Genomic DNA, 9503 nt, shown 5'->3' on the forward strand with positions numbered 1-9503 from the left:
TAAGGATAAAATATATATTTTTTACCTTTTTAAGTTCACCAATTATTTAGATTATCTTTTTCGGGCCAAATCTGTAAAAAAAGAACTTGAAACAACAACATTTTGACCATACTTTTTTTTATTTGGCTAAAGATAATGATATTCTAATCAAGTTATTTTTATACATTTGGCCAGGAAAAGAAGAAATACACAGTTAAAGCAAATAATCATTGTATCTAAAAAGAAATAAATAAAATATCAACCAAATATTTTAAGGATTTGACCCCAAAAAAAATAATGCAGAGTTGAAATAAATAGTAACTGCATGAAAAGAAAAATACACAATTTTTTTCGTAGAAAATGCACCGTCTAAACTTCATTGCTTTTGCTAAACCTTCTTTTTATTTGGCTAAAATAAATAGAGTTTCAACTAAGTTATTTAGGTTTGGATCCAAAAAAAGAAAAAAATACATAGTTGAAATAAATAATCATTATATCTAAAAAGAAAAAAATAAAATTGGGATAAAATATGTAATGAATATTAAGAAAAACCAAAAAGAAACACAATTGGAAAAATAAATCATTATATTGATTATATGGAGATTAATAGTTGAAAAATACTCCACTTGGAAGCTAATTTTTCAATTTTTGACCCATCCACGCGCCTAAAAGAGAATGTGTTCACGCTCTTTGCCACATCAGCGTCTAGGGGTGTCGAGACTATCATTTTACCAAGTTCAGGGAGGTAATTAAGCCAACACATAGTTTAGGTATACACCGAATAAAAATTGACAAGTTCAGGGGGGTCCCAAGCTATTCTGCCTATCATTAATTAATTGAATTTCAATTAATCCAAATTAGATGCAACAAAAGTTTAATATTTAATAATAGGTTACAATGGTTATTCAACTTTTTTGAAGGGTGTTATTGTAATTCAACTTTTAACTATGGGACTTCCCACTTTTAGTATTATATAATATAATATAATGATTACTAGAAAACTTAACCGCGCTTCGCGTAGTCGTAAATAATATCATAGACTCATACTTTGTTATATATGTATTTTCTCACATTATTTTATTAAATCCCAATTAAATATAGACATATGTAAACATAAAAGTTTAGAAACCTATAAATTTCGTAAGTGTTGTAGTAACTCTTGTATATATATTGTAGAAATATTTCCTTTCGATACATGTAAAGTATAATATCTTCTGAATCACATGATACACTTGTAAGTAATACATATTTATGTCATTAAGTTATACAAAAATATTAGTAGCATCTAAATATATAGATAATAAATTGATCTTATACGACTATAAGAAACCAGCTTTTCAGATCTAGAAATTTATTCTTTCACTTTGGTCCTAAACGATTTAGATTATCTTGAAGGTAGTCTTAAGATAGATATATGCTGCCACTTAGATACGTCTCTACAACAACAGCAACAAAAATAACTTGTGAAACGAAACGCAGTAATTTAAGAAAAGAAACATTCACTAAGTTTTTCAAGAAATAAATTTTCAAGAGTAAATTTATAAACGAAATGGTAAACTATAATGAAATAATAAATATCATAATTTTAGTTTTTGTATATATACATTTCCTAGATATAAAAAGGCTTGCTTACCATGAACCCCTAAAAGAAAACAGAATATTTATTTAAGAAGAAATAGTGTACGTTTATACACGACCCCATGCATTCACCCACTTTATTGGAAAAGTTTTATGGTGGGTGAGGCACAAATATGACTTGGCATGTGAGAGTAATTTTTTATTGAAAAATAATAGTGTGTGAGTCCCATTTCTATTATATTCCTTTTCATCCGTACTCTTTTGGTGCTATTTTTTTCAATTTTTCTTGTGGTCATGAAGTGCTATTTGTGGGCCCCTTCCCTACTTTTACAAATGACAAATGAAACCAAATGAAAAGAAAATATTGCATCATACGTACAACAGAAATGGAGGGAACAAGATACTATTTTCCCTCCTTTTATTTGGGATCTTTGTAGATTACAGCTGAATCAAGTAAAGTAAATTTCACCCAAAGAAAAATACACCATTGTTGATCAGTGCACTCTCAAAGAGATATCCAAAAGTCAAGTAAAGTTACACGAAACTCTCTTCTAAATGTATAAATCTATGAACTTGTTTCTTCTCTTTGTTTCTCTTCAATCTACAGTCACTTTCTGTTGCCAAATTTTTAAATAAGAAAATGAAGAGCTGAATCTTATTTTGGTACATATATACCATCAAGATAAAATATTTTATACACAACTTGGAAGCAAAATGTTGCTTATTTTTGTGCAAAATCATTTAATGCTCACTGATGTGGAGCACTTTTGTATGTCATTCATTATTGTCATGCATGACCTTCATAACTTTTTTGGAAGATCCTGCAATATAAAACATTACTTATTATAAAATAGAAATAAGATCAACTCCAAATAATGATCCAAAAAAATGTCATTCAAAACTACTGGAGAATCGCATATTCAAATATATTTTAAGTAGGATCTTTATAATATCACAAAAAGTATATATTGATATTTTTATACACTAGTAACTTTTGGCAATTAATCTTTAATGTATAATTTTTTTCTTGTGCAGATTGTGGGTCAAATAAAAAAAAATGGAGGATGCACATGTTGACAAAGGGCCTTCTGCCCAAGAAGGTAGTATATTTCACTTATATGAGATTATCTTAATTCAAGTACGGAGGTCCTATATTAACTATTTTTTATTAATATTTTACCTATTTCTTGAGTTTCGATACTTATAATCTAAATATTATTGTTGTAGATTCCAATGTTAACGATCAAGAATATTCCACAAGAGCGCATAGTGTTTATAACATTAACAAGAACTTTGTCTTTGAGATTGGTATGAAATTTCATTCTGAAGAGAAAGCATACAATGCCTATAATTCATATGCCGTGGCAAAAGGTTTTGGTATCCGAAAAGGAGCAAAGACTTATAATAGAAATAAGGAGATCACAAGGTGTTTATTTCCTTGTTCTTATGAAGGAAAAACTGATAACCTCTCCCCTTTTCAAGAAAGGAAGCGACAAAGATTACAATATAGATGTGGTTGTTTGGCTCGTATAAAATTCAAAATTTCAAATGAGATATGGGAAGTATGTGAGTTCAGTGATGTGCATAACCATCCCATGATAGAAGATAATTTGAGACATTTCATACAATATGGTCGCAAGCTTACAAGTGCTACTAAAAACATTCTTGGTTCTATGGTTGATGCTGGAATTCGTACAAAAAAAGTTGTTCGATTTCTTCAGAATGAAGCGGGTGGTATCGAAAATGCAGGGTTTATTGAACAAGATGCACATAACTTTATACAAGTACATAAGAGACACATGATTAGTAGCGGGGATGCTCAAACTTTGATAAATCATTTCATGCATTTACAATCAGAGGACTCTAACATCTTCTACTCTTTTAAAGTTGATGATGATGGCAGGTTGTGCAACTTTTTTTGGAGAGATTGTATATCTAGATTGCACTATAAGTGTTTTGGGGATGTGATGATTTTTGACACTACTTATCGCACTAATAGATATGACATGATTTGTGCTCCATTTGTTGGGGTGAATAACCACTGGAAAAATGCTTTCTTTGGATGTTTATTCTTGTGTGATGAAACTATTGGTTCTTTTGTTTGGCTATTTCAAACATTTTTGAAGGCAATGGGAGGAAGAGCCCCAAAAACAATTTTCACCGATCAAGCTCAAGCCATAGCTTTTTTCATTAAAAATGTTTTTCCTGATACATGTCATCGATTATGTGAATGGCACATTGAAAGGATTGCTCAAAAGAACATAACACAACTTTACTTTAAATCTGGATTTTGGAACTGTTTTGATAAACTCTTATGGAGGTGCACTTCGGAATCAGAATTTGAGTTAGTATGGCAAAAAATGATAAGCGATTGGGATTGTGCAAGTAATACTTGGCTTCAAAAGTTATATGATTTGAGGGAAAAGTGGTGTCCTGCATTTAGTCGTTCTACTTTTTCAGCAGACATTAAATCAACTCAAAGAAGTGAGAGCACAAGTAAGGTCTTCACAGAAATGTCATGCAAGACAATGAGTATAACCGAGTTTGTAAAGCATTATGAGCAACGAACAAATCGAAATGCGTGATATTGAAGCAACTGAGGATTACAAATCTCGAGGGGACCCTAAACTTGCCATAGAGGATTGTGGGATGTTAAAGCATGCTGCTAGTGTTTACACAAGAAGAATTTAAACAAGATTTCAATATGAGTTCTTGCAAGGGACAACCAAAAAGTGATCAATGTTGCAACTAATAGGGTTACTACTGAATATAGAATTCTAAAAGGTGAAAGTGGGCAAAGGCGAAATTGTCCAGATTCAATTCGCTTGACATTTCCGTCATTTGTACTTGCCATATGTACGAATCCATGGGTTGGTTTGTGTTCTCACGCACTAAAAGTTTTATTCTTTGAGTTGAATTTTTCTTGTATCCCGATAAATACATTTTGAAAAGATGGTCTAAGAATTGAAAGCATGGGAATGGATTTGAGGAGTACACCAAAAAAGAACGAAATAAAGAAATCTTCTATGGCAATTGAATGGGCTAATGAAAAAGTCATTTTTGTTATGACTTTAGCCGCAAATGACGTGGACTCCGAAGAAATTGCTAGAAAGTATTTGTATCAAGCAAAGGTTGAGATTACGAAACATCAAAGTGAATTATATGGTGAAGATCGTGATAAAGATAAGCACAAATTCAGTTCATCTGTTGATCCTTTTACAGGGTGTAAGGATCGAGTTTTGGATCCAATTAAAAAGAAAGGGAAGGGAAATGGATATGGAAGAATGAAGCGAAAAATTGAGCAAAGAAAGAAAATAGCATCGCAAAAGGCATTAAAAAATAGAGCAGGACTAACACATGAGCATCAATCTTTGAATACCAAGGCAATGACTTTTAACACACAATCAACCTCAATGCAACAAATACAACATGAGACCAGGGGATTAAGTTTAGAGGTTTGATCTCTCTTTATCAAGTTACCCATTTAGTCACTGTTTGTTTGTTTTTTTATTAACCTAAACTGTTTTTTTCTTTTAAAATCCAAATACACAGTTACATGGAGATTCACACAATACTTTCACCCGGCTTTTGACTCAAAATTTGGGTTTGCAACTGCTCGCATTCAAAGCCAAGGCTCAAACAACCGGATCTTTGAAGGAAATTCAATTTGATCTTTCAAGCAAATTTTCTGAGATAATTTATTTTTTGGGCAATATATACAACTTAGCAAAGTAAAAATTAGTGGGACAACTACTTTTTTGTATTTTGATGCTAGAAATGACATTGAAAAAAGATTCATAGAAATCTAAAGTGTCAAACATATATGGTATTCTCTTTTTCTTAGTTGTGTGGGCAATATAGAAAGAACCATGAAAGATTCATACCCGGAAATCATTAGTAAATGGAAGTGGCGGGAGAAAATCCAAGTAATTGAGCTTGATTTAGATTTTAAAAAATCAATATCTGGAACTAATTTTTGATTCTTTTTTAGCATCAAATGTCAACTTTTTCTTTTAATATCGGCAAGAATGACAACCAAAATCGAACACCAATCTTCAAATAATTTGCATGTTTAATTTACTATGATTTGGACATGTAGTTTTAATTTTGGAAAAAATTAGTTGGAACAGAATTTCCATTGTTTTTAGTTAAGAAGGAAGAAGATGGAATCTTGGCTGAAGAAGAAAAGTCATTTCCTTTTGTCTTTGGAATGAACGAGCAATAAAGAGAATGTGGAGCCCTCAATTTATTATATTTTTATTTAGGACAAATCTGCTGGGACCATGTCATTTTTATAGGAATTAATATATTTCTCTCTCTTCTTGATTCTATTGTTTGCAAGAGGCCCACAGTCCACTTGTCACTTGATGAGCCCCTCACACAAATATTACGTGGCATATCTCACACATAATAAAACTTTTCACTTTATTGTACAAGCTTATTCAAATAACAATGGATGACTTTTTCATTGTGAGGGATCACCACGGAGATGTGGGGTCCGGCCCCATACCCATGATTTAAGTGAAATGTTTATTTCCTTTGACAAAGTGTATGAACGTGATCTGCAGCAATTTCCTTTTGCAGATACGATCTTTGAATTGGCACAGGCCAATTAATGCCAAGAGAAAAAATTGCACACTCCATCCCTATAAATAGGAGCTCTCTTTCGCCTTAAAGACACACCAAAAAATCTCGGACAATACATCCGAGTGAGAGCAAAGTGAGGTATACCATAGGCTGTGTAAAAAATAGTCTATGAAGAAAAATAGAGTGAGTGATATTGTAGTGAGGTGGGAAAATCAAAAGAGTGTTATTTCTTTTGAGGGTGTAGTGGTCTTAGGAGTATTTGTACTCGTTCTTCTGTGTAAAATTCCTTGCTATAGTGATATCAATTGTTCCTCTTGGCCATGGTTTTTCTCTTATTCAGAAGGATTTCCACGTAAAATTCCGGTGTCATTATTGCTTCATTTTATTCTTGCTGACTTAGCTATAACTTAGTGTTCCGCGTTTATCACTAATATCGTGAATATTATTTTTACGGGTCTATTTTATTCCCAGCAAGTGGTATCAGAGCTAAGGTTCTGTATGAGTATGCTTTTGTGGTTGCAGCACAATCTGAACTTCCACATCAGAAAAGAATTACTTTGGTCTCCAAATAAATAGTATTTGTATTTGTGATAAACGATGGAAGCCAACACTAGTAGAATGGTTACTTTGAGTGGGGTAAATTATTCCATTTGGAAGGGCAAAATGAAAGATTTGCTCTATGTCAAGAATTTTCATCAACCTGTCTTTGCCACTAAAAAGCCCGATAATAAATCGATGAAGAGTGAAATTTATTGCATCAGTTTGCGGCTTTATTAGACAAAATGGGTTGACGATAATGTGTTGAACCATATTTCGGGGAGACACGTACTCGGACCCTATGGGAGCATCTTGAAAGTTTGTATGCTCGAAAACTAGTAACAACAAGATGTTTTTGATAAAGCAAATGTCGGGTTTAAAATACCACGATGGTTCCGCAATGACAGATCATCTGAATATTTTTCAGGGGATCATGAACCAGTTATCTGCTATGGGCATTAATTTTGATGAAGAAATTCAAGGCTTGTTTCTACTTGGTTCCCTACCGATTCTTGGGAAATTATTAGAACTTCATTATCAAATTCCTCGTCTCCTGATGGTGTGATCTCTACGGATCTTGCCAAGAGCGGCCTTTTAAATAAAGAGATGAGAAGAAAATCTCAAGGTTCCTCCTCATCGATGTATTGTGACCGACACTGGGGGAGAGGCAAGAATCGTGGTTCTCAAAATAGAGAACATCATAGAAGCAAATCCGAAGCCTAAACTTAAAGATATTGAGTGCTATCATTGCGGGAAAAAAGAACACAAAAAGAAGTTCTGCCGGATTTTGAAAAAGGAGAATAGAGATAAGGAGGAAAAGAAAGAAGATGGCAATCGTGCCGCCGTCACTACTGAGAAGATCTTGTTCGTCCTTGATGCGGATACGATAAATATTGCTTGTGATGAGTCGGTTTCGGGTTGTGGATGTGGTGCCGCATCTCATGTGACATCAAGGAAGGAATTTTTCTCATCCTATACTCCGGTGACTTTGGAACTTTGAGTATGGGTAATGAGATTATATAGTAGGTGACCGGTGTTGGAACGATTTGTTTGGAAACTAGTATTGGAACCAAACTAGTTTTAAACAATGTAAAGCATGCACCGATGTTCGTTCGCACTTGATCTGGTTGGTGTTTTGGATGATGAGAGGATATGTCGGTACCAATGGTCTTTGGAAAGTGGAAGCTTCACTAAGGTTCCATGATTGTGGCTCGTGGCGAAAAACGTCGTGGTCTATACCGGACTACGGCCTCTACCGTGTTAATACGGTGAATGCGGTTGAGAGCAATAGCTCTTCAACGTTATGGCACAAGAGGCTTAGCCACATTAGCGAGAACGGACTAAATGTTCTAGCCAAAAAGAAATTGTTGTCAAATTTTGAAAGTGCTAAATTAGAAAAGTGTGAGCACTGCTTGGCTGGAAAACAAAATAGAGTTTCTTTCAAGTCTCATCCTCCTTCAAGAAAGACAGAGTTGCTTGAGTTGGTGCATTCAGATTTATGTGGTCCAATGAAGACAAGGACTTTGGGTGGTGCACTTTACTTTGCTACTTTTATTGATGATTGCTCAAGGAAACTTTGGGTCTACGTCCTGAAGACTAAAGACCAAGTATTGGGTGTCTTTAAGCAGTTTCAGGCTTTAGTTGAAAGAGAAACAGGAAAGAAGCTGAAGTGTATTCGCACAGATAACGGTGGTGAATATTGCGGACCGTTTGACGAATATTGCAAACAAAAGGGTATCAGACACCAGAAGACTCCTCCTAAGACTCCTCAACTTAATGGTTTTGGCGAGGATGAACAGACCACGATGGAAAGAGTTAGATGTTTGCTTTTAAGCAAAGTTGCCGAACTCCTTTTGGGATGAGGCTTTGTTGACCGCTGCACATGTTATTAACCTATCTCCTGCTGTTGCTTTGCAAGGTGATGTTCCAAATAGAGTTTGGTATGGCAAGGATGTTTCCTATGACCACTTGAAAGTGTTTGGTTGCAAAGCTTTTGTACATGTGCATAAAGATGAGAGGTCAAAATTAATCGCAAAACAAGGCAAAGTGCATCTTCATTGGTTATGGCCTTGATGAGTTTGATTACGGGCTATATGATCCAATTGAGAAGAAGGTCGTGAGAAGCCGTGATGTTATCTTCGTGGAGGATCAAACCATTGAAGATATTAACAAAGCGGAGAAGATAAAATCTTCAAGTTCTGAAGGTTTAGTTAATCTTGATCAAGGCCCCCATACAAATGTTGATGACATTGGTGGGATCGATGACGATGGTGATGCCGTAATCATGTTCCGCATCGGCATGTTGATGATTATAACGATGTCTGCTATTGATGAGGTAGATGCCTACTCACGAAGTCGTGGATGAGTCGAGAGATTCCACTTAGAAGGTCTACTAGACAACATGTTCCTTCTTCCCGTTATTCACCTAATGAGTATGTATTACTCACTGATGGGGGAGAACCTGAATGTTATGAGGAGGCCATGGAAGATGAGCACAAGGATTAATGGATTGAAGCCATGCAAGATGAGATGAAATCTCTGTATGAGAATCATACTTATGAGTTGGTGAAATTGCCTAAGGGCATGAGAGCTTTGAAGAACAAGTGGGTGTTCAAAGTTAAAGCCGAAAGAACACTTAAGCCCGTATACAAAGCTAGGTTGGTTGTTAAGGGATTTGGTCAAAGGAAAGGTATTGACTTTGACGAAATATTTTCTCATGTCGTGAAAATGTCCTCCATTCGGACGATTCTTGGTTTGACTGCTAGTCTTGATTTGGAGATTGAGCAAATGGATGTGAAGACTGCTTTTCTTCACGGTGACTT

At 34.5% G+C, this 9503-nt stretch overlaps 1 long non-coding RNA gene across 1 annotated transcript; it reads right to left on the reverse strand.

Annotated features, from left to right (window-relative positions):
• Positions 1-1928: 1928 nt before the first annotated feature.
• Positions 1929-5882, reverse strand: LOC132058171 (uncharacterized). The gene is made up of 2 exons (XR_009415199.1): positions 5442-5882; positions 1929-2378 (listed from the first exon to the last, which is right to left on the reverse strand). It is a non-coding gene; the product is annotated as an uncharacterized LOC132058171 (long non-coding RNA).
• Positions 5883-9503: the final 3621 nt, after the last annotated feature.

This window comes from Lycium ferocissimum, chromosome 5 (assembly GCF_029784015.1).
Source record: "Lycium ferocissimum isolate CSIRO_LF1 chromosome 5, AGI_CSIRO_Lferr_CH_V1, whole genome shotgun sequence".
NCBI classification, from domain to species: domain Eukaryota; kingdom Viridiplantae; phylum Streptophyta; class Magnoliopsida; order Solanales; family Solanaceae; genus Lycium; species Lycium ferocissimum.